The 27096-nt window shown below is 38.0% G+C and overlaps 1 long non-coding RNA gene across 2 annotated transcripts in view; it reads right to left on the reverse strand.

The window, feature by feature from the left end:
- The window catches only part of LOC137481939 (uncharacterized), a 123547-nt gene that overhangs the window by 45906 nt on the left and 50545 nt on the right, over window positions 1-27096 (reverse strand). Inside the window, exon 4 of one of the 2 annotated variants that reach the window (XR_011003785.1) lies at window positions 22539-24307. The exons of the other annotated variant lie outside the window; for it this stretch is intronic. This is a non-coding gene — a long non-coding RNA (uncharacterized lncRNA). Of the gene's footprint in view, window positions 1-22538; window positions 24308-27096 lie in introns of those variants that run through there. 2 annotated transcript variants of the gene reach the window in all.

Here is a 27096-nt window from a genome sequence, read left to right on the forward strand (position 1 = left end):
AATCCCGCATGGGACACCATTCCAGCTTTCAGCTGCTGCTCACAGATCACACCTCGATTTTGGGTAACATTTCAAGCCCAAATGCCCATCTCGATTGCAGATTGCTGCAGTTCCCATCAGCAGCTACCTGAGTCCCAGAGCCAGCACACATAAGCATCTATGTGTTAAAGAATAAGGTCACTTCAAATTCACTTGTACATAATCATTCACTAGATGAAAGGATACTGCTGATACAAGGATGACCCCAATTATTTCTGTTAATGAATAAAGGAACTCCATACCTACTTCCTACTATTCTGCACTTCCTACTATTGCACTCAACACTGTGTTGGCAAGAACAGAAGTTTGATATGAGCTTTATACTCTGTATGCTTTGCTTGGCTATTAAAATTATAAAGCCAACACAGCCCAGTACTTCTTTTAAAACTCAGTCTCACAGACAACCAAAATGTCTGGACACAAAGTCAGAACCATCTTATATTGGCATGTCTGGGCACACAGGCACACAGTTTCCTGTTACGGAGCCCAGTTTGGTTCTGGAAATCATTTTCCCTTTGCTCCTCCCTAGTACAGCCAAAAGGGTCAAAGGGGCTGAAATACAGAAGCCAAAGTACCTGCCAGGAAAGCCAGAGCTGTATAGACAGCATAAGGAACCTCTCCCTGATCCCAAAGCAACCCCAACGAGGAGTGAGCAGCTGCCACTGCCTAACTTAAGACTCCTTAAAGAGGACTAAAGCAAGGACTGTAACAGCTGGAGGATGCGAAGCAAATGCAGAAATAAATGGAAGAATCAACTTCAAATAAAGAACAAATACACACAGCAACTGGAATGAACAACTGCTGGAGCCCCAGAACAAATGAAAGCTGTCTTTGAAAGTGTCCAGTCTCTACAGCTCCCAACATCTCTGGCTGACTAGCAAAACCTTGTGCAGTTATTTATTTACCCCACTAAACTCATTCATTAGAGGTCAGATTGCCTTCATATCATTTGCTGCTCACATTTATCACTTTGGTAACATGTTGGTATTTAGAAAATCTTCTGACTTAACACCGTGGTCAATGACTCTGCCACACTTCTGATCAGTGCTTTGCACAAATCTGGGTGCAATACTTTTACTCCTTATTCCTTCAATACCAGCTTAATCAATAGCAGGAATAGCTAAGGGTGATCTACTATTTTTAAAGAATCTGTTTAAAAAGCTCAAAATCAAGTCTAAATAATTATTAAAAGTTTTGGAATACTTTAAATTTCTGTGTGCACACAATAAAGTAAAAAAATATGAAAGTAACTCTTTATTTTCATAGATTTTTATATTGTGAAGCCCAGATTTGAAATAAAATCTGTTTTAAGCAAAATCTTAATTTGCTTCAAAGTATTAAGAACTAAAAGTCAGATCATTTTTTGTTACTTTCTTATATATTCTATTCACCTGATGCTATTTCTACTACAAGTTTGGATTTTCAATTGATTTTTGCCAACCTCACACTTAATTTTCCACATTAAAAACTTCAAGCGCTTTTACATGTATCCTACCAAGAAACTTTTTTCAAAGGAAGAACTCCAAGGCTTTTCAAATATGGGACACAGATTTGGGTATGTAGGGACAAAGATAACATCTGTAGGAAAGGTATCTTTCACCCTAAAAATTCACTGTGTCTGATTCAACAGGCACCGACAGAAACCTGCACATAGAGTCAGCAGTATGTGTGAAAAAGAGGAATTCTGAATAGAAGATTACTGGGACATGGCAGACTGATTATTACAGCATCCTGTCTACCAGCATCTGAAATATCAATAAAAGCTGAATGCTATTGACAGGATGGTTAAGTAAAATTTTCCTAGTCTAGTACAGCAAGAATTTGCTGAAGAACTTTTAAGCTAATAATAGAGCAGGTAGCTAAAAAAAAAAAAAAAAAAAAAAAAGGAATGCAAACCATAACAGAAAAGTGAACTACAGAAGGAGGAAATGAGGGATGTTTTTTTTTTTTTCGGAACCAAGTATTATCTTTCTACAAGTTGCCCAGGATAGTGTGCAACTCATAATAAATAGAGAAATCACCAATAAACATATGACTCAATGAGAGGATAAGGTAGTCCTGATAATCCAAAAAAGAAGAAATTATTTACCCCGCACCTGGAAGGAAAAAGGAAAATAAAAAACCAGACAGAATTCCTGAAAAAAACTAAATAACCCTCTGGGTCAATCCAAGTTTAAAATAAAGGATTAAGGGCTTAACCCAATGCCTGCTGAAGTCCATGGAAGTCCTCAAAAGGCCTGAGACTAAGCCCTAGAAGACAAGGGACTAGGGGGAGGGTCTCAGCTTATTTATCTGGTAGCATTTTTACTTGCAGCTGCATGCCTCTTTCTATATCTCCTTGCATCTTTCCCACTGCCCTATTTTTAAAACTTCTCTCCTTAAAAAACACTTAGCTCTATCACAGAGAAGAAAAGAAAGGAAAATAGGATGAGTACTATAGACCAAGTGGCTAGGCTGGGTATGACAACATGCAAAATTACACAATTCATCATTAGGATGGACAAAAGAATTCTTATAAAACAATTAGCCCAAGCTCTTTTAACATCTCCAAGCCAATGAGTCTGAGATGGGCTTTTCTCTCCCACGGGGTATCCTGGGCTCTCAGCACACCAAACCCAGGCAAATTGAGGAAGAGCAGAGGAGCTATGGGTGCAGTGCTGCAGATGCTCTCCATGCTCCATGGCTTTAGTTTCATACTGAATTCTGTGCAAATCCCTCTGTAATCTTGGATCATGGTCCATGAAAGAGCTGTGTACAAATGGCTGCATGAGGAGACAGTGCCCAGCAGGCCCAAGGCAGCCCCTCCACAGGAACCATCACCTCTGGGTGTTTGTCCCTGCTGCAGGGGATCCACCGAGCCCATTGGTGAGGAGCTGTTAGAGAAACTGAGCTTCCCATAGACCTTAAACCCCACTACACACCTGAAAAATCTTGTGAAGCAAAGCAATGTGTCCCTGTCCATGGCAGGGGGTGTGGAATGAGAGGATCTTTAAAGCCCCTTCTAACCCAAATCTTCTATGGGTGTGAGAATCTAGAGAAACAAAGCAATGGAAAATGTCACAAAAAACTTTTCTCATAAATTAGGTAGTCTGCCACTGTACTTCTCCAACTCTGTTTTCTATCAGAAAGGACATAAAGTAGCATCTGTATTGAGACTCCAAAGCAAACAAGACCTGACATCAGAGGAAAGAACCTGAACTACTTAATTCACAACCACATTACTCCCAATTCATAACCATGTAACTCTATTAAAGGGAATTTATGCCAACATAAAACTGGAGTATTGGAACAGTAAATCAAGCCCAGAATTGGATATTCACACTAGTTCAGCCCAATTTTATTTAGTGCAGGTGTTCACTTAATTTTGATGATAGGATCTGGAGGAGGGGATAGTCTGCTGTTAATTTATTTCTGCTGCCTGGTGGACTCAAGTCAGTACAACACTGGCCCTGTATTTGTGTACTTCACAGATTGCTGAATATATGTTTTCTTCTGTCTGAAATCCACATTGCCTTCACTTAACCTTGGTTTTCCTCTTCACTACATTTAGAGTATCTCAAAAGTGGCAGCAAAGGGCATGAATATAATAATTAAAAGACCACACAGAGGTAATATAAAAATAATAGCAATAAAAAAGGGGAGAGAAACTTACAAGGAGCTCACAGGAGAGAACAAAGACACAGCAACAGGCAGCAGCAGCTTTAACTTGACTGCCTGTTTTCCATAGTGCAATCAAAGCCATTGTCTGCAAGCCACAGGTGCACAGCACATGGAACAGAAAAAATGCAATGGGGAGTGATGACAGTTAACTTCTGAGCCCGTGCTATATTCATCCCAACATTCATTTGTGCATCTGTTGTGCTGAATTTTAGTCTTTAATTATTTCTTTTTCTCTGATATCAGAGGCATTTGAGCAGCTGAGGAAATGTACCAAAAATGCTGTATGATAGAGAGGGCCCGCCATAGGAGGAAGAGCCTTATTCGGGAACCTGAAACACGAAGACGCTCGCTGTGCTTATCAGCCAGCCACCCCAGTGGTGCTGACTCTGGTGACAGTGCATGCTGTCAGTTCAGCTGCAAAGCAACTGCCAAGGAGGGTGCTCATCAATTCAAATATCAATAGAAATTTAACAATACACGTATGGATTTTATGTAGAGGGCAAAAAAAGGCCATAGGGGGAAAATTATTAGCTGCATTAAAATAATGAATGGTAATATTGTTATAATGGCTGATTTCACTGTTTATCACAGACCAGGTCTGTATGGACTACACTTGGATGATGGTCTTGTGATCTCAGATGTTCTGCCCACCAATAGGGCACTTTTTGAAATTAGATGCAGTCTAACCTCTTATTCTTTGTTTTCATCACTCTCCAATCAGTGGGAGGAAATTATCCCCCTGGGAACCTTTGATTCACATTGGCTTCCTGTGTTATTTCAGCTGTGAAAGATGCTAATGAGCTAATATCAACTCTCCTAGTGGAAAATACACTTGGCACTTTAAATTTTTGGCCAGGAACCAGCAGTTCATCAGTTTAGGCAAGGTCTATCATTACACCGCAGAAAAAGAAGAAAACCCAAGAAATTAAAGACAAATTCAATCCACCTAAAGGGCAGAATCTCATGCAGTCTCCTTCCAATATGTAATGCAGATCAGCAGACACATAATTTGCTGTGGAAATTAGTTTTCCCAGTTGGACAGAACAGGGCAGCATCCCAAGAAGCTTTGAGGATAATTGATTTCTCAAAGGAAAAAAAACATCACTGAAAGTTTTCAGTTGCTCTTGAGGAACTCACCTGTGACCCTCAGACAGATAAACAAGTTCCTAACAAAGGGCAAGGGCACACAGAGGGGAGAACTTTACAGTTATGAGGTTTCAGTTTCAGGGTGAATCCTCATCTTCAACACATACGATTAGAAAAATCAGACCACCCTAAAGAAGCAAGAAGCAAAGAAACTTGCAGGGTTTTATAAGAAAAACAATTTCAGGTTGACCATTCAATTGTTAGATTGTTGTTGTTTTTTTGGTTTTGTTTGTTTTTTGGTTTTTTTGTTTTTTTTTTTTGGTGGGGGGAGAACTTCTGAAGAGGTATAAGACAATAAAAACCCTTGTTCTCTTTTTTCCCTACCAGAGTTATTACTTTTGAAGAAATTTAGGCCAGTCTCACTACTACAAGATTTATAAAGTCTTTCACAAAAGCTGCAATGCTTTCAAGTTTTCCAAAATCTACCATAACATTCAGAAAAGAAGACATTCCATCCTCTACTAATTTATTTTTAATCAGCTATCATTTTAAACCTCAATCTTTAGATTTCAGGTACCATTTTTTCCCCAGTTAGTACACTGATCTTCCTCAGATAAACTTCTTCATTTCAGAAGAGGTCTGTAGCACTGTATTACTTGCAAAGTAAAGTGTTGATGCTTTGGCATGGACCATTCTGAGACAGAAAACTTCTACATTTTCAAGATTTAAAACAAGGCTTAGGGTCTTTCTTTCTTCTCTTTTACCAGCCAACTCCACATCACACATTCTGCTTCTCATAAACCCCTCTGAGAAGACTGAAATACCAGCATGTGAAAGTACAAAAAGCTGTTTCACCTACCAGAACAAGAGTGACAGCCAAAAAAAAAAAAATTGAGGGTGATTTTTCTCCAAGAAACAAGGACAAGCTTCATTTTTCTAATATTTAAAAGCAATAATCAGTGAAGATTAACGATCTGGCTGGATCTGTCCAAAAGATTTCTGTGAACACACCAAAAATTAAATTAACTTTTTTCCTTCTTTTTTCCTTACTGTGCAATTTTTGAAAACATCATCTCTGAAAAGTGAGAATGACAGGCAAGGAAATTATGAATTTTCTCTAAAAGCAGTGAATTATCTTTCAAACATTAAAGATGCAAATTAGACAAAATAGAAAAAATTGCCAACTCTAGTAGAATTTTATACACTGAAAATCTGAGCATTTTAAATTCATAAAACCATTGAAAGTTTGAGTTTTAAAAATCTATTGACATCATAAAGACATATCTCTACTTCACTGAAGCAATATAAATAAATATTTTGGCCTTGCTTGGTTTGTTTTGGGCTTTTTGTTGTTTTATTTTTGTGGTTCTGTAGATTTTTTTAACAAGCATTAAGTTTTAGACTGTTCTTGGTTATTTGAGCAATTATGCAGGTGATGGAAGGTTCAAATCATAATATTTGAATAAAATTTTTTTGTAAATTTTGAAGGAATTTAAAGCTTGAATTTTTTGTGCTGACATCTGAACTGCTAGCCTGTCCTAATGATCTTTTTTTTTACCTGTTTTTACTACTAAGAGAGTAATTCTAGCTTTTGGTTTATTTTTCTAGGGTCTCCATGTGTAAGAATAGTCTCTAACTTTCCAGACAAACTATTAAGACTCGGAAAGGAATGAATGAGATTAGTCCATTTGCCCCAGCTAGAAGCTGCTACATAAGACACTGATTGTCAGTGACAAATCATTCTTTGTCTCTGAACCACTTTAGAAGCTTCCTAGAACTGTCTGTTGACTACATAAATAGCAAATACATCATCTGGCACTCACAAACCAGCTCTGCACAATGCCGTGTGAGTCACTGCTGATCCTCCCATATGGCATTTGCTTTATTGGGTGTGAATACAGCCAGAAGGAAGAGAAAAACCCACAATACTACTTACAAATTATGCTTAACATGTTTCAGTGCATTCTGGTTTCCAATTCCTGTTTTTCTAACATTATTTCCTTTCTCTGTGCTATCACAGCAATACTGAACGCTGATGAGATGATAGCTCAGAGTTCAAATTCCATCCTGGCTTCTGCATTATCTCTCAAAAAAAAAAAAAAATCCAGTCAAAGGGCTGTCCAGAGGTCAGACACCTCTGTGAGTAATTTTTAAAAGTTATAGTGATTTAAAGCCTTGTTGGCTTACATTAAGTAGCTTCTAAAAAACACGTGAGGAAAGAGAATTTTGGAGGTCTCTGTTCTGTGGTGATACCTTCCAGTGCTGACAAGCAAAACCCCTCGAGTGAGCCCAGCACCAACAGACACTGCAGCAGGCACTGCCTGGCTCCAGCACCCTCCAGTCTGCAGAAAGCAGAGCCCTGGGGAGGAACACGGCATGTCTGCATTTCTGACTCTAATCTGATGCACAACACATACATAACAAGGGCCATAGGAACAATAAATAAAGAATATTGATAAGATTTTCTGGATGTGTTGGGGGCAGGTGTCTGTTGGTTAGCTTTTAGAATAATTTCTGGTAAAGAGGGAGGTTTTCCAAAACATAGTGTCTCCACAATATCCAACATTCCCAAACGCCATAAAACCAGACAAACCCACTTACAAATACTGTTATTATAAAATTTTTAACCAAGAAAAATACTTCTTTACTGCTCCATTATTTTTATAGGCTTTTTTCAAAATAAGCATGAGCCTGAATATATATATTACATGATTGTTATACTACCATATCAACTCCACTTTATTAATGAATATCAATACAAATGGCCCAGAACGTGGCACAGAGATGTGTTGCTCATAAATTATGGTGTATTTTTACTATGATTGCAGTCAAATCTTGCCCTTTTTTATTTAATTTCACTTCTATTTTGAATTCTGCACTCTCATGCACAGAAAAAGAAACATTTGTATAAGAAACAAAGATAAACTGATTAATCTTAGTAATTACTCATCTATACAATACACACTTTTATCACATAAACACAAATAAAAGCAATTCTGTCTGTATCTTTCCTTCCCCAACAGGACCTATGAACACCACTATCAATTTAGTGATAACAGTCTGAGGTGTTCTTCAGGGTGCTTTGAAATATGCAGGCTGAAATCTCGGCCACCTTGAAATCACCGAGAGCTTTGACAATAAAGTCAGCCAAATTGGAATTTCATCCTCAATCTCTGCTCTGCCAGCTACCATTATAACATGCAATATTCATCCTTTCAAGGATTCTGTTTAGGGTCTCTAATGAAGAATGACTTCTCATTTTGAAATCACAGTAACATGACCCTGACATTTTCTAGATCTGTATGAACATGTAGTAGAAGCAATCACTGTTCTGAAAACACTAATAATTTAAAAACTTGGATTTTACCTTTTTTTTTTCTTCTTTTTTTTAAAAATTTTTATTGTGTGGGTCAGAAAATAAGATGAATCCAGATTTGAAATCACTTTTCTGATGCCCTCACTGCCAGTATTGTTTCTCCCCTGTGTCTCAGTACTCTCACCACATTTCCAGTTGGTATTTCCACACTGAGCCATGCCCCACCCAATGCAGACACAGAATGTAACATTCCTAATTACACTTACAATTACTGCTGACAGAATCCTATTGCTGCCCTGCTGATTAGTGCAGATCAAAAGATGACTCCTCACCCCCCACCTGTTTTGTCTGTGGCACAGCTCCAGCTCTCAGCCACCATGGAATGCAGGACTGAGCATAAGCTTATTTGCTCTGCATCTCCATTACCTCTCTGAGTGAAAAGTGTCAGTTTGCAGATTGAAGAGGCAGCTATAACTTTGTGGAGCTGTATTTATTCATTTCTCTATTGGTTCAGAAAGATTTTAGAGCTTTTGGTAATGCTAAAACACACAGTATTTTCTCTTCAGGTCTTTGCTGCTAGAATTTATCTGCTTATGACAGTAATAAAGTCTGATTTGCATTTTAAGACAGGATAGAGTTTCAAAGGCTACTAAGTCAAGGGGACCGATGGACAAATATATGAAGGCAGGCTCCAGACTATCAATTTTTCATAGAATTTGGCAATGAGCTCCAAAAGCCACTGTGGGCAAGATTTCACTCAAAAAGGCACAAGAACAAACTATTCCAAACTAGCTATTTTTGCATGTCTCAAGATGGGATAAGTGCCACATCCTACTGCTCCAAACACAGCCTTTGCCAAATGTCTCTGCAGCACTTTGGTCATCCCCAAGACACACTTCATCAGACTACAAGCCACTCCAGAGGCTCTGTTTGCAAAGATTTCTCTGAAGCTAGGGTTCAGATTACTTCAATGGGAACATTAATAAACATTAATTAACAGCAAGTCTGATTAATTATCTGCAAGTCCTCTGGTCAGTTCTGCACTTGAAGTTTTTTTTCAGCTGTACCTGAAGTTTGACGTATTTGTTTTGCCAGGAGTGCAATGTGAGTTTTGGTTCCAAATATATTGGAGAGTAGCTATTTTTCATTTTGGGTTTCAGATAGGAGTGGGGAACTTTGAGAGAAATATGGTTATCTGTCAGTAGTAATAATTTCGCTCCTCATTAGTGTAAAAGGTTTCTGTCTTCTGCCAGCAGAGGAAAATAAGTGAGCTTTACCATAACTCATTTTGTAACATGTTATGAGCAAAACATAGTTTCTAAAAAAAGCAAATACTTACAATCAGCACAGAGGTAAGGAAGTGGTTTCAAATCATTATGAACACTAAGTCAGTTTGGATATTTCATGAACAGAAAACAGGCTTGATTTATCAGAAAATTGGTAGTTTAATAATGATTTACCTACCTCTTATGGCCAACAAGTGGCACAGTCCTAAAACATATGATTATTTATGTATTCTAAAATAGAGATTACTTAAGAATAATTTTTACTTAACATAATTGTTTGTTACTCTGCAGAGCAAGTGAGAAAATTTCTTAATGCAAAGTTCTTCATTGAGTAGATTCCTTTTACAGTAGTTAATGGTCAGACAGCCATCCATTCATCATCCCGTGTTATGTTTCTGTTCTTAACTGTTAAAACCCACAAAACAATGTATGTTCTACTTTATCATTGTCCTGAAAATGGATGAACACTGTAACATCTGTCATGCAAGTCTAAGACATGCTGGCAGAAGACCACTATAAATATTGACCCATATGAAAACCAGAAGGTTTTAAACCCTTTATCATAATTAGTCCTTCTGAGCATTAACAGCAATTCTAAACCCTTAGCCATTTGTTTTCCTAGGTTACAAGTCTGGATGTAATTAAGAACAACTCATTGCTGCCTATTTGATGAAGAAAATGTGATACTGACATGATTGATTATTTAAACTGGAGATGGCTGAAGCTTTCCAGTGGTACTTCATTTGAATTGTATTATTATTTTATCAGGATAGGCTCTTATTTTCCCCTGTTGTAACCCACTTAAATAAAATGTAGGAAGAATCTGAGAAGTATTACATGAAAGACTATTGCTGTATGTTTGTGGATCTGTGGCCTACACAGGACTATGAAAAATTAAATTATTTTTAATATTTTCACTTAACATAGTTGTCAAGGATTTAATTGGAAAGCCAAATCTAAAATTTAACTATAGAATATGCAAGGTATATAGAATATACATTCCAAGTTGCTGATCAGATGAATAATTAGAGTGAATGGAATAGATATGCTATTTTATTGCATGTCCTTTCACTGCAGTAGCAATAAACTTATTACTTTATACAATTTTTGTTTAAATATGAAAGACATGTTGAGACAACAGTAAAACTGAAAGCATAAGACAATCTTTTTCTTTCTTTCATTCCTAATCAGAGAGCAATTAAAATTCTCCTCATGCAACATTTGAAAGCATTAACTAATCCATAAACGGTAAGATTTGCCAAACAACAGGGACAACAGCAGAGAATTCAAACCTAACAGTTTAAGTCTCTTGCTGTTTTCATGAGCATTAGAGATAGGAAGAAGTGTTTGTGTATGGTATTTCTACACAGAACAAGCAAACTCCTTTAAAGCACCCAGGACTCTCCTGTGCAGAAGCATCCACAGACCCAAGGCCAAGCTGCAGTGTGGGTACCAAGGGATCACATACCAGCTGTAAAAAGGTGAAACAGGATTTAATGACAAGGGAGAGCTTAAGGATGAAGCCTCCCAGCTGAGTCTGAGGGGCCAGTCTAAGCCCCTACAGTTCCAAACAATCCCAGTGTCCAAGCACCACACATTCTTGTTGACTGAGTTGTGACTACCCAAAGACAAAAGGCAGGGACCTAATTCACCAGAAATGCCTTTCCAAGGCATCATTTTCCTGTCTGCTTGGATCAACATGTATAATTGCTGCTGCCAGCCAAAGGCTGACAGGGAAATAGATGGTAAAGGGCAGGAAGGAGGATATTGTCTTCCCACGACAACATCATCCAACAGCAAAGCTCAGGAATGTATTGCATCCTGAAGTTAACCTGTAAAGAGGGAAGCATCTAATGTGAAGCCATATGAGAAAGATGAGAGGAGGAAAATGTTGTTGGGGGAAGTAATACTTAACTTTGCATGAAAAAAGATGTAATTTGAGTTTTAACCTACAGATCGACAGATGTGCACAGATGTGAGATAACACATCAGCCACCCAAAGGTGACTCCTTCTACCACATCCCCCAGCATGAATGACATTCTTCAAGAGGGGAAACAATCAAAAGGTGAAAAGTATTATTCATTTCCATTACCAAAATTCTATTTATAATCACAAAAAACCCTAGAAAATGTTGTTTTGTAACAATTCATTTGGGCTAGGCCTGATTGTGCCACTTCTTCAAGCATCACACACCACTCGTGAATTTTCACCTGTGTCCAGGAGCTGCAAACCAGGACATGAAATCTGCTGAAACAGGTTACACTATTTCCAGATATATTTTTTCATTCATCACAAGAAGAGCTACCTGGCAGTAGGGTGGCCTTATGAGAAGTAAATTGAGCGAAATTAGCATTTGAATCGATGCTATGTGAAGATAACAGCCTGCAATAATCCTATTTAACAGCTGTTAATTGTCTGCTATAAACCACAGTTCAGCAAATTTTGATCACACAAGTGAAAAACCTCCCTAATATACATGAAGAAAATATATCAATTAATGCACAGAAAGAAATATTCAGAGATGCTCATCTTAAATTTATTGTAAATATAGATTTCATGCAGATACTATATCTCCTAACTGCATGTTAATCATAAAACATTGTCTGTATGCAAATATTGTCGTGAAAGATACAGAAATATATATAAAATTATTTCTTTGCTTTTCACTGAGAAACATTTAGTTTGTAAATCTTAATGGCAAAAATGTTCTTCAAGGCAATGATCACTTTGTTAAGAAAGTGTTTGTGTTTGTTGCCCACATCCAGATGGCCAAAGATGTGAGCAGCCCACCAGTTAGACCACATTTTCCTACCACTTGGAGACTTACAAAGTCATGAAGAGCCATAGTTCCAGCTGCGGGATGAAGGGATATTTCTCCATTACTCAATCTAAAGTGCACTCTAGAGGAAAGCACTGTTCTGGAAGTCAGAGTATCCTAGAGAGGGAGGTCAGACTGCATAGTGTTTAATTCTTTTATCTGTGGACAATCAAGAATAGATCCCTACTGTTTTAGAAAGAAAAACAAAATCTAAAAAAAAATCAGAGACTAAACATTGAGATATCCAGGCATGAATGTGTCTATTACAAGGACTCATAATCAACACAATGAAAAAACCATTTTCTTGACACATCTGAGATAGGCAGGATGCTGAGGCATTTATCAAATTCTTCTTAAAAAGCCTATAACATCTTAGCATAAAGGTTAAAGGTTGTCCTTTATTCTTTCATCTATCGAATAGAACACAGTACAGAGGTAAAAATGACAACTATGATGGTACCTAATTAATCAGCACTCAGATAATTGATGGGGCAAATGTTCCACTACGGTGTTCCCAGGAAGTTAGATTTTTCCCTATATTCCTCATTCAACTCCCATTATATGAGTTCTCAAGATCTTGTCACCCTTGTTAAAAGAATGAAATGTGAATAGACTCATTTCAATCCCTCCTACATTCTTACAAAAGCTTCCCTGAGAGTGTTCTCTTGACACTCTTACCAGTCCTGTCCCTCTCTGTTCCAAAGACTCTGTTCTTGTGATCACACCAAGTCTCCATATATATAGTTTAGCCAATAGGGTGCTATAATAAAGCTCTCTTTCCTGTTTCTTTATATTTTCCTCACACATTTCATTCATTACTGTCAAGGTCCTACTCTTGGGTTTCATACATTCAACTTCTGATGTACTTTTTTCTTCAGAATTCCAACACCATCATTTCTGGCTCATTTGACTTCACCACTAACATCCAGTTTAGTTAAGAACTGCCCCTATTACATTCAGACTGGCAGTCTACTCCTCACCTGCTACAATGGTGTCCTTTGAGTTAATGAAGAACTGAGCTACACATTTTTTTTTTTTTTTTTTTACCTTTACCTTTTTCTTGAAAGAACAAATGTATGAAAAGTTGCAATTTAACAGCAAAGGAGCTCTTTTTCCAAATTTTGTTAACAGTCAGAGCATCCTTCTGTGCAGAATTAGAAGTTGTGCAAACTTCCCACACACTGCTAGTTACTCCCCAGATCATCCTTCAGTGCACCTCGATCAGTAAGAAACTAAAATTTCATTTTTCATTTACTGTGAGAATGACAGTGAAAAATTTCTTATGCCAACCCAACCAAAGCTGAGAATACTAAGGGAGTGCCTCCAAATGAAAGGGCCCTTAATTCCAAGTAGGCATTTGGCACACTCAGCATAGCAACTTACAGACAGATCCAGCCATGTCTCAGTTGTTGCACTGCAGGCTCACAAGACGGTGATGTGCCATTAGAAATTTCAGCAATATATATTTAAGATACAAATTCAACTGTCAGTTGCATTTCAGGGCTCATATCCTGTCAAATACACTTATTGTGTTCAGAATGGTGTTTCAGAACTATCAGACCAAAACTTTCTCTCAGTTCAAATCACACCTGAGGTTATGATGCTGAGGCTGCTTTGCATCTAGAGGATTTCAAGGCAAGGAGAAAGATGCTGACTAAGGCAGATACCCAGTACCTGGAGGTTTCTCTGCCTTTTTGATTAAGAATGAGGTGTGAGCAACTGCAGATTTCCTGTAGATGGGATGAAGACAATATACAAATCATTTAGGATGTAGCATCATAGCTGACAGATTGTTTTTCTCTATTTGTTTGACTTTTGGACTGCCCACAGATTGTCAGTTTGACAGACTGAGCTAGTGCAAGGGAAGTGGAAAGGAATCTGCAGCCAGAGATGGGTGATGGAGAGACAGGACAGGACATGACACAATCCTAAATTGATTAACGCAGGAGTAGAGAGGGGACCTTTAAGGCAAGTGGCTAATATCAAAATGTGTCTTTGGGCCTCTGTATTTTTCACTAATTCATGAACAATCAGAGATTCTGCCATAACTTTTTTCTAGGCAAGGAAAAGATACTAAATTATATCCAGAAAAAGAATGTTAGTAAAGCTACAAGCTACCCAAAAATGAAGACAAAACATTATCCTTTTGAACGGAAGCAGGCTGGGACCTTTGTGTTACTCGTTAACTATTTTGCTTCTTGGTTAGCATTTGTTTCCAGTATCCAGTTCAGATCACATCTGCTTTTCTCAGAATTTTCAATGCAGGATGTATTCTGCACAAGGGGAGAATAAACAGTTTCTAGAAATGGTTCTATTTATAAATGCCATGTGATTTCTTTTCCTTGAGTAATTTTTAAACCATCACTAATCAATATGCACTTGCTGGTGTGGACATAAGGACAAGAAACTCTAGATTAACCTGGTAATGGATGTAAAACCCATTTATTATTTCAGACCTGTGGTAGCTCTCTTGCTACCAGAATTTTTTTTTTTTTAATTAACACAATTAAAAAATGAGAGAATGGGCTTACCCCTCAGATAAGTTTTTGTCTGAAAAGGGAAGGAGGTGATTCATGATAAATCAGCTGATGGCTTAACACAGACAGTCATGCCTTGGCTTCACCCAAGGACTCTTTTTTGTGCATGTGCCTTTCCTCTACCACAGATTGAATTTATCCAGGAGAAGGCCATACTGAACACAAAGTCAGTCCACTAAGGTTTAATACTAAGAGGCAGGCTCAAAAGGCAGCTACTTCAACCATCCTGCAGGGGTTTGGAGCAGACCTATGAAATCAGGGAAACGAGCACAGCAGCCAGTACACTTGCTGATGTGTGTTAATTACTGTTTGGCAGAATATCTTTCCAGAAAAGTTCACACAGAATCTGAGGCCGGGGTGGGGGGAAGCTTCCTGGCACCACAACAATGTTTTCAGACACCACATCCAGATGTGATGCAGTAGGACAAGTTGCAGAAAATAACCCCAGGCAGTATCATGCCCACCAAGCCCTGACAAAGCACTACAAACCTGACACATTTTCCCCTAGCAGCCAATCACATTATTTCACGGGAGAGACACTGCATGTCCTCATCTGCAGTGCTCAGGTGCAAGAGCAGAACTCAACCCCTCAAACACCCTGGTTGTTGCACTATGACACGAAATAACTCATGTACTCACACTAAGATCAAAAGAATAAAAGGAAGTAACTCTTATTTCTGACTTCGCAATATATAGAATTCTAAAAGTGGCAGTGGATTGGAGGATAAAATTGCTATCTCTTCAACCACACTGGTCAAACTAACAGTCTATCAATTCTCTCCTCACACAAAGAAGCATGTAAAACAATCATTATTTACATGAACAGTGCATGAGAAATCTAGCAGAAATATGTAAACATTAGAAGGCATAGAAAACTTTTAAAAGAACTTTAAAACTTTTAAAAGAGCAGGGCGACACCTGGTCACATCCTGGGGACACACTTGCTTCACTTTAGTGCCTGCCAATAAAATCCTTTACATTTCAGCCACTGAACAAGCACACAGAGCCTGAGGCTGCTCAAAACTAAGTTGGCTACTGCTTGTCTCACGCCAAGGATGAGAACAGTACTCATAGGTTAGGTCATCCACCATCCAGCTTCCCTGTAGGGCCAGATCCATTAGGCAGGCAGGCCTTTTGGAACCCCCTTTCTGTATTCTCCCTATTTCCAAACTCTTCATAACAAAGGTTCCTTTTCTTCTGATGCTCCAGACAGAAAGCAAACTCAGATCCATCATCTCTGACAGAATGAAATTAATAAGATATTTACTGGACCACAGAGAAAAGTGAAGACTTTTGGGAGTTCAGCTGTGCTGCAGGTGAGTAGAGACATGACTCCAGAGATTATTATTCATAGAACATCAAACAACTTCAACAGAACAGACTGGACTAGATAAATCTCAATGTGTTTTATAGTGAGATTTTAATGAAAAATTGTTACTTGTACTTTAAAAAAAATATCTTTTTTTAAATATTCATTTATTTCAACTCACATATAATTTTGAAAATACATATATATTGCAAAAGGCACAGCACACATAATTCCCATTTGGGGTTTATTATTTTAACAGCAAACTGATATTGTAAAATTCATAAACTATTCCTAAGTCCTGTTTATTTCTTCATAATGCCTTCTAATTTCCAGTAGCTGAGTAAGATCATAATAATGGTCATTTTGCTTGAATAAAAGAGATTTAAGGGATAAGGAATAATCTCCCATGGCAGCTAAAATATTAATCTACTTCAGCATTAGTGCTTTGTGAGATCTATGTAAAATCTGAGTCCTGTAACCTTGGAAAGTACACAACTCTAATGTTAGGGAGGTTACTATGACCTTGACAGATAAAGGCTCCATTATTGCTTAGATAACTTGCAAAGAGAGTGTGGATTGAAGAACATAAAAGAACTGACACTGCCTTAACCATTTTTTGAGGACCAGTGAAAAAGTCTCTTGAAATATCATCATCCTGCTGCTGCATGTCTACCAAACTACATAGACAAGCTTTGAGTCAGCAGCATTAAAGATGACTTTTAGATAAACTGCATTTGTGAGCACCAGTTGGTACGAAAGACAAGAGAACCCTTCCTGAAGATCATTATTTTCCCACCTATATTTCGACTCCTAGCTGCATTTGTGACTTTTAATAACCTTCTGTTCAAATACTGATAAGTACTTGTTGTAAAGCAATAACAATAAAAGAAGAAAATAATTAACCTATTTAACTCGATACTGCATCATGGCATAAAGTAAATTGGCCATGGAAGTGTTATCTGAACGTTCCAAAGCAGCACTGGCTTTGGGAACAACATCAAGATAGATTCAGCCATCAGCAGAAGCCATCAGAGCAGCACCATTATTCAGTTATTAAGGGAACATGCTTTCAGGATGTAACTCAGATTCTTTTGATGAAAAAACTAATTTAAAAGATCACAACCAAGCTCTCTTGAACATTCAGTTAAAAAATGTGTGCTTTTCTTCAGCTTCTGCTAAGAAAAAGGGAAAATAGGGTAGTTTTGGAAGTGTAGGTCATCTGGAAGGAAACACTGACTGTTGGAGCTGCAGACCCAACTGTTTTAACCTTTCATTTTTTCCAGCAACTCCCAAGCATCTGTCTGAAAACACACCACACTATTTCCTGAGGTTAGCTGCTCTGTCTTTGGCTACTAAGAATTTGTTAATTGTAATGACCACTACATCCTTAGCAGAAACAGGAGAGTACAGTCTACACAGACATATTTTCTTCCAGATTTATTTAAATGAAAATCTTTTGTTTTAAAAAGGAAATCTGCTCAGTGCAGGTATTTCCTCCCAAAGTTTCACATGTTTTTCCCTCAAATCAAAGTACTTTTAAACATGAAACATTTGAACCACACTTGAAGGTGATGTCAAAGAGGCAGTAGAGCCCCAGAGAAAGCTAGATTTAAATGAGTATTTAGATTTGAAGCATACCTTGGGCTACAGTTAATTTTGGAAATTATGTATATACTAAAGCAGTAGCAATATTCTGAAGTTTGGTTGTATGAACACTCTTGTGGGGGTCTTTTGAGGGACTGTGGGAATTGATCTGTCTTTGGAAAAGATATATTCAGAAGAAACATGGAAGGACAAACCTGCTCAGGCAGGTAGGACAAGGCTCTGTGGCTTCTTCATGTCCACTTTCACCATACCCACTGAACAAACACAGTTTAGTGCAAATAGTGGTTTTCAGTTAAAAGTTGAACTTGACTGCCTTGGAGGGTTTTTCCAGTCTTAATGATTCTATGATCCAGAATTTTTACCCTTCTGGACACTGACATTTCACCAAATCATGACTACAAAATATGGGATGTTCCAAAATTCACATTATTTCCATAATTGCGGATATTTCCTCTTCTGAAGGTCCAGTTCTGAGTGAAGGCTTTGGAGAGACAGTACAGAATTGTACAGAAACATCCAATTGTTCTCATGTCAAATCATCCCTGTTTTGCATGGGCTGATAACAGAATTTAGAACTCTTTCATTCCATACACACAATCATTAACTTCACCAGTTAAAAAGTTATGTACTTAAACTTCCCAAGGGAAAAACATATTAAAGCAAATAGACACTATTTCAACAGAAGCTGAATTATTTTCAAGAAAATGTCTCACTAAAGGATAATATTCATGTCCTCAGCTCATCTGCTGCCCATTAGGTGCACTCTATTAAGTGAATGAACAACAATGTGCAAAAGTGCACAGATTTCTTTTCTCAGTTAAATTACACCAGTTTTATGGCTTTTTCTATTACACAGTCAAAAGGGAGCACTGAAATTGCTGCTCACTACTATTACAGGCATGTCTTTAGATACCTCTGGTGAATTTTGTCCTGATACCCCATTTTATTAAACCTAAAGGACAGACCTATGTGTAGGCATGTATCTTTTCCTCGCTGGCAAACTCAGTTCACACTTTCCTATTACCTAATGGACAACTGGGTGACTCTTGATGTCAGATTCAATTTCAGTCAAAGTGGTTGGAGCTCATTCAATAGGTGAAACCAACTCTGCAGGCTAAGCTCAGCCTGAATGTAAAACTGCACTATTAGAAGGTGTAGCAGCCACAGCCTTCAGCTACTGGTCATCAATCTTAACATGGTGACTGAGGACAAGCTAAGGATGACTCTGCCCTATCTGCACCCATTCTGAGATATCTGTATGGTTTAGCTACAAAAAACCAAACAACAACCAAAAAAATCACACAAAACCAAAATAAATATGAAGAAATGCGGAAAAAAAATATTTTCTTTTGGGAAAAGCACAGAGGTGTAGGCAGTACTAATTGTACAAGCAGCAGTAAAATGGGGTTTGTACATTTTAATTGATGTGTATCAGAGAGGAAAATTCAGCTTAAGTTGTCCAACCCAAGCAGAGGCAATCCAAAATGTTTTTTGATATTGTGGACTGTGCTATATCTTGTGGGGAATGTTTTCCAAAGACTACATTGAGAGAAATGAGTGGGGGAAACTAAAAGAGGGCAGGAGCTGTAACAACTTTGAGGTCTAGCACTACATTCAGATGAAGTCCCAAATGCTTATCAAAACTGCCTTGAAATATTTATTTTGATTTCACCTGTGGTTACTTCTTATAACTCATGGTTATCTCTTAAAAAATTTAGAAATCAGCAATCATACCAAGGCTGCTGAATTTTCAATGTAAGGAAATAGTCTGAAACACTCCCGTATCAGGACTAACTCCTCATTTATTTTCCTATTTAAGAGAGCACTGCTCTGCATGCAAATGGCCTGATGCTTACAGCAGCGTTTCACTGATGGAATATCAACATATGTTATGAATACTGATGAAATTCATATTCTCTTATAATGTAGACTGTATTTTTCCAATCCCATTGTTAGTGCCTCCTATTCCAGCACAGGACTAGCACATATGCCTTTTCTGCCATTCATATCAGTCTTTCCCTCTCCTAATACCTTCAATTATATTCAGCCTGTTTCAAAATGGAATCCCAATATTTTCAGGCTCATTTTAAAGGGCATTTTAATAATGCCCAGGTTGTGTATAGAATTTTTAAAGGTAAAAACAAAGCAAATGAGATTTTAGGTAAGATTTTAGGTAAGGTTATCATATTTTCAAAGATTCTCAGGAGACTGGGATGCTGAATTACCCTTAGTTACAATGCAAATTGAACATCCAAATTCCTTCAGAGAGACCAAAAACATTTTACTCATGTTCAAAAGAAAAAGACTTGAAATTAAAGATGACCTGCTTCATTACCTACAGTATCTTTTGTATCTTGGCATTCTAAGACATTTCCAAACTTTGTATCATCAGTGCATCAACAAGTATATTTTCTCTGCGACTCCTAAAACAGAACAAATGGCAGTTAAAAAGCCCTTTGACACTCAAATAGGAATAATTTTAATTTCTTTGTGTGCTGAATTACAAAATTACCTAAGCATATTATTTTCTGTTTAATTTATTTAATTTTTATGATTAAAAGGCACTTGATTTGGCAGTATTTCACTTTACATTAAAATGGTTTCTCAGTAAATCTACACTAAAATTAGTTTTCCAGTGTATTCAAACATTTTTAGATTCAGCAGAATTGTATTGAAACCAAACCATATTCTAGTTTTCAAATAGTTTTAGTGTTGCAAATCTACTATTTTTCCAAAGGTGTTGAAATAAGATTAGAAATAGAATTTTAAAATTTTGCAGTGAACAAAAAATGAACTATATTGCTCTTGATTCCCTGTTGCCATTTCCAGCAAGTGGTCATTTTTTCCTATATGTCTCTCAGTACTTTCTGAAAGATAATCCCACAAACATTATTCCATCCTTGTGAGTGGAAACCCACCTCTCCTATCAGAGTTTTAGCTATCTAAATCACGGGCTGTAAGCCTGCTTTTTGACAAAACAACCAATTCCAGTTCAATGTTTACCAAAACTGATGGCACTGCTGCCCTAAGTTCCCAAACTGGGAACATTCCTTCCTTCCCTGCCAAAAAGGATGCCAGATTGGAGAGTAAGAAGCAGTCTGTGTTTCACACAAAGTGAAAGAAAATCCTGAAACTCAGGCACAAGCTCCTGAAGTCACTCCATTTTTCTATGGGGTGTGAAGCAAGAGCTTCTCCCCTGTACAGCTCAAGGTGTGGGAGAAAGGAGTAAGGGATGATTAAAAGCTTAAACATGTTCCAGCCGGGCTCCCTCATCTGCAGAAGAGCTGTGGGAACTGCAGCCTGGCCACAGTGCAGCCCCTTTGCAGCTTTCCCAGTTACCAAGACCTTCTTCAGTTTTTACAGTTTTTTTAAAAGTTTGAATTTAAAGGTTTTGATTTTTTTTTATTTTGCCATTTTAGAAGTAACTGCACCTTAACATGCACACACAAAGAGGAGCACCCCAACCTTTGAGTGAGCAGATGACCCTCTACCCATTTAAGGACAGAACACTACCATTTTCCATAAACCCAGTCTGTGTGTTTCCAAGTGGAGATAAGTACATTAAATGTCAGCCTTACTCTTTCCTCCCACTCACAGAAAAGCTCTTTCTCCCTTTTTACTATCTATTATCCCCATTATGACCTTTTATTATACAAAGGTTCTTGAGGATTTTTTTTTTATTCTATACCCACATGACCAGCTGTAGAAAGAATATTTTCATGATCTCTCAATAGGACATCTGGGTGCTATAAAAATAAATGTTCTGTGGTTATGAGAAAGTTCAAATTATTGTTGGCTTTTTAGATAATTTTTAAAAATAATTTTATTAGCATCATCTCTAGTTTTAGCACTAGGTTGAAAGCTATTCCTATGGTTCATAGGCAAAGCCTCATCAATTTTGCAGTATGGCTATGCAAATATTCTCCCTTCAAGTACCTTAATGAATAATTAATACTGTGCTTAGAGATCTAGCTGAAAGCTCCAATCAGAGGGTCCAAATAAATTGGACTGGTATTGAAGAAATTGTTCCCCATGCTCATCAGAAAGATTACTGTTTCTTTTAGAGAATAGCTTTAACAATATGAAATAAAGCCCTTTTGGAATAACCTGCTGATATCTGCATGAATAATCACAGCAGCTATAAGTTATCTGTCATAGTGCTGGCTGGTGTTCAAAGACATCTGCTGGAAAGGTATTGTTTTGTAATGACAGAAATCAAACTGATTTGGGGAAAGTAACAATCTCTTTTTGTCTTACTTTTCCTTCATCTTTGAAATAGATACTTCCAGCACATCAGTTTGAAATTAAAAACAAGTGACAAAAGCCATTATTTTACTGCAGAAGGACAGAAGGTAACCTGCCAGAAGTTGTCTTATATCAAAATAACTTTGGATTTGCCTGAAGAATATTAGCTCCCTGTGTTTATGACCTTCAACAACTTGGGTTTCAGCATTGCTCATGAATTACACTTTATAAAACTGACACATGTTGGACATCCTGGTAACTGTGTTTCCATGCTAACACAGCTCTGGCTGAAAAAGGAAGCAGTGAGGGGGCATACTGGAAGGGAGAACTGGGACCAAAAAACACTGGAGGCATTTTTTCTTTCCTTACCAATGACTACCAGGTACAATTACCCACACTGAGAAGTAACTCACTCCTACCTAAAGACAATGAAACCTCTTCTTTTTAAAAAAATACTGAAACCAATTTTACATAATTTCAGATAAATCCTGTCATTATGAGTCTGTAGCAATTTTTCTAAGTTAGTGTGTGCAATCGTAGAACATTTCAAAACCAAAAAAGAGCATTTATCCCTCACTGATTAAAGGTGGGTTTTCTTAATTCTTGTGAAAGGTGATCAGTGAAAAAATGTCAGGTTTTACATCCTCCCTCCCCACTGTAAAAGGTCACCAGCTTGAAAAATTGTTTAATACTTCATTTCATGCTGTCTACAAGCCTGTTGCCTTCAGAAATTAGCACTTTTCTGGTCACTGTGTGTTACTATTTATTTGGATACTGGGAATACCAGATCCAGGTCCCATGTACTTGCTTTCTAAGTTTCCAGTGTGGGAAAGGTTCTCTGTTTAGGAGAGGTGTTAAAACAACAGTCAAACATTTTAGAGCATCTGGGAGCATAGAGATTATGCCCTTTCTGAGAAACATTAGAAACATTCAAGGAAACCAAGCTGGGATCCTTTATGGATCCATTATGCAGATGGACATCTGCATCCATGAAACTGTTCCAAATCCATGGAAGTCTCAGCCCACTGCATTGGGTATATAAAGTAGAGATGACAGCACCTAAGAAGAATTACTAAAGTCACCCTGGAGTGAGACCCTACATCTATGTCATGGATTGCTCCTGGATTCAGCACAAGTGTAACTGCATCATTTGGGCTTTCCCAGCAGCAGAAACAAGGAGCTGCTGTTCTGTCTTAGCTGGCTATTTGCACAACACTTTCCACTCCAGCATCAAAATAGAAGGTAAAAATACAAATAACAGAAGTAAAATTTGAACTGGCACTTCTAATGTATAAAATGATTGCTTTTCCATACCTTGGTTTGCTTTTCTATAACCCCTGCAAGACCAAGAGACTAGCATGTCAAATGATGGATGGCCTCTCCTTCCTGTCTGTGTTTGCTGCACCACATCCCCATCACACCAGCTGTACTTGAAAAATGCTCTTTTCTATTGTGGGAAAGAACTTCCATTCCCCAGTTGAAAAACTGAGCTGGCTTATGAGGCAGCTTGTTTGCTTCTGTGCCCAAGGGGTTGCAGTGACTGAATGATCCCTAAAGAATTTTTAAGACATATATATGGTATTTAACTGTCTTTTATTATGTTCTTTTTGACTATTCTACAATTATATATGTATAGGTCATTAAACAAGGACCCAAGGCTATTAGAGCACCTGTGAGAACAAATGAGATAATTATAAAAGCGCACAAAAAGTTTAAAGGCAGCTGACAGCATTGCAATCACCAAAGTTCTCACAAGTGTTTAGTGACTCAGTATCTGGCAGAGTTTACATCTAAGAGACATAGTATCAAACCAAAGTTTTCAGAGTATTTAGGAGGCAAGAAGACATCAAATAAAAGAATGGAGAGCATGACCTAGCTTACTGGAAATTGCAGATAAATGCAAAACTGTAGATAATATATAAATGGGCTCGACAGTAAAAAAATATGGATAACTAAAAGCAGATTTAACTTTGCCTATTAGCAACTCTCTGGTAATATGCCTAATGCAGAAATTTAGATTATGAGCAAAAAATTAGAAACAGTAATCAGAACATTTTACCTTTTTTTACACCAAATATCAATGGGAGCTACTGGCAAGAATGAGCTGAAAACAGGTTTAAAAAATTAATAAAAGGGGGAATAGCCCTGATATTGACTGTTTTCAATGGTTATTGCTATTCTTAGAGTTCACTGAATCATTTTGGCACTTTCTAGTCCTAATGAAACTTCAGAATCAATTCATATGTGTCAATTTAGATTATAAAATATAAAACAACCTTGATTTATGCATTCTCATCCATAATCATCACTGGAAAATGTAAATATTTTGTTGATGGCTGTCTATGTTGTTGATCAGATGAGACACTGAAAATGACATCTTATTTTCACTGTCAGATTGACATATCCTGGCAAGAGAAGCAAATAAATTGTTTTCACCTCAATGAAGTGTGACAAGAAAAACAAAGAGGGAACAAAAGTATGCAGGCATTGTCTTAATGAAATAACTATTAAATGAAATTTTTAAGGCTAAGTCTTCATGGCTGAAGAGCCATACCAAGAAGATTTATATGGGATTAATACCCTACACTGATACAAGACTAAAATATTATTCCAGGTTCAAAAGCAAAATTGCAACCACTTCACAGTACAAGAGGTAGCAGGGGCACCCCTGCCTAGCTCTGGGGCTTTCATCCAAGGGGACATGGAAATACATCTGATGGAGTTTTCTGAGGAAAAGCAGAACTGCATAACACTAACAGGTTCAGTAGCGGAGCAACACTTGCTCCTGACAAGTAATCAAAGCCAGACAAGCTGAAAGCATCTTGCTCAATTTCATTCTCAGGCACACCTTCCCCTTTCACAACTCAGCCTCCATGCAAATAAACACGGCTTTAGAAAAAAGGAGTGCAGTCAAATTTAGTGAAACACTACCTAAAAATTTTGCTTTGACCAAAAATTAAAAGTCCAGTTTACTTACTATGGGAGCTTTTTAAAATAATTTTTTTCACTCTCTGCCCCCTTTAATTCAGGTCAATATACAGAAGAAATAGACTAAATAAAGTCATTCTGAAAATGTCCAATGAGTTTTGCAAAATAACAGAAGGCAAAAATTTTTAACACAACAAAAAAAAATCCCCAAACACCTCTTCTTGTCAAGCCCCAGCTGGAGGCTCTTTTGCCCAGGCAGCATGGCACTCTCCTTCCAGCCTGTTCCCGTGAAGAGTGTCTGCAGCAGCAGCAGCTCTGCACACAGGCTGATCCTGACGTGCACACAAATGTCCCAGGGCTGCCTCACACCCAAGGCCAGGCTGCCACTGCTCCGCTCCTCCCAACCCAGCAGCCCCAGCCAGGGCTGAGACCCAGGCCAGCCACTCCAGTGCCCTTCTCTGCAGCTCCTCTCTCACGCTGCAGCCCCGGCAGCGAGGAGCCGCTCAGTTGCCTCTTGCACACTTGTCCAATCTGCTTGAACTCCAAGCTTACACAGGGCTTTGTACATCTCCCTGCACAGGCAAGAGAGCTGCCTGAATCCATGATCCTCTTCCAAGTGCATGCACTGCTGGCACTAAGTCCCCTCAGACAATTCCCTATTAAATGGCCTCCATCACCATACGCTGCCTGCTCACAGGCACATTGCCTTGGGGAGCACACGGGACATCAGTTTCCCCTGGAAACTCTAAGGACTCACACATCTCAACTGGGTAACTAAAGTCACACAGGGCTAAGGCCAGGGAACCCTACAGTTGTGAAAAACATTGTGTGAGAGATGCTATTCTGAAAGACAGCAAAGAGATTTTTCTTATTTATTTATTAGCCAATTATGCTGGCTTTGAACCCTTTGGTGAAAATGCTTTATCTTTGCTTATCCTATCACAGAAATTTATTTAGCTATTTCAAAATCAATTTATTCATATCAAGCCACCAGGAGCTGAGAATGCAGCCCTGACCTCCAGTGTAACCCTGGAGGTATGAAGGAGATCCTAAAAGATTATGTCAATGCTCTGCCTTTTGAAAGTAAACAAAAAGCAGTACATCTTAGAGAAGAAAAAATGAAATAAAAAAGCCAAAACCCAGAAGCACTAGAAAACTGCATCCCCCAAGCCTCAGGTGGGAATTGTTTGTTAAGAGTTCCTGTCTAGATGATATCTTGCTTCACTGAAATGTCTCTACCTGTACATGCCAAATGTGCGTGTGAAACCCTCTGAATATGAAAGATCCTAATTTTGAATGACACTCATCACCATACTGTACTTCTGCACAGAATGTGCAGCATCTTCTGGAAGAGCAGCTTAATAAGATCAGTGCAATTATAAATTTCTGTGCACTGGAACTAAGGTTATTTTGAATTACATTAATTTATTTTTTAATGTGTTTTGCTCCTTTCCTTCCTCTGCAGACATAGATCACATTCTAGTTATTTTCTGCAAAGGGTTCATTATACTGTGCTTAATAACTCAGAGGACCTGGCATTTTAGTAGCAAATGTCTCTAATTCTTAAGCACAGGATAAATGAAAAAATGCATTTACCAGTACAAGCATTCCTGCAAAAAGTCAAAATGCAAAGCACTGACCTGCACCTGAATGTATTTTTCCTTCCTCTCTCCCATTGTGCCTTTGCTCTCTACACAAGACAAAAGAGGCAGGAACCACTGCTGGATTTCAAGCACCCACATTTCCTAGCTCAGGGGGTACAAATCTGCACACTGGAGTCAAAACTGGTTTTATCACTTGCACTACAAAACACATAGAGAAAATTATCTCAATCCACCACAGCAGCAAATGAGTTTTCAGAGACACGTGCACTTATTAGCTTAGGTCCAGGAAGGTAATTCTTAAAACCACCTTATGCCTACACATGTAATTTGATTTTAAAAGACAACTAGATGCAGCATGCAGGTAATTTTTCCTTAAAAAAAAAAAAAAAAAAAAAAAAAAATTATTTTTCCTGACCACCTTTGTCAACAAAGACTTCCGAGGTCATCAAAAATCAAGCTGGGACTCCCAAGCAAGGAGGAATGTGAAGAGCTAGAGTTCTAATATTTAAAACACACAGTTCCCACTCTCCCCATGGCTATTCTGCCCCTGGGTCCAGACAACTCTGGGTTCTTTACTCCTATTTTTTCACATGAAACTTTCCTACTAAGGAGAACATTTTCAAAAAGCCTTGAGGAAGAAAAAACAGTGCTACACAGGAGAT

This window comes from Anomalospiza imberbis, chromosome 13 (assembly GCF_031753505.1).
Source record: "Anomalospiza imberbis isolate Cuckoo-Finch-1a 21T00152 chromosome 13, ASM3175350v1, whole genome shotgun sequence".
Taxonomy (NCBI): Eukaryota; Metazoa; Chordata; class Aves; order Passeriformes; family Viduidae; genus Anomalospiza; species Anomalospiza imberbis.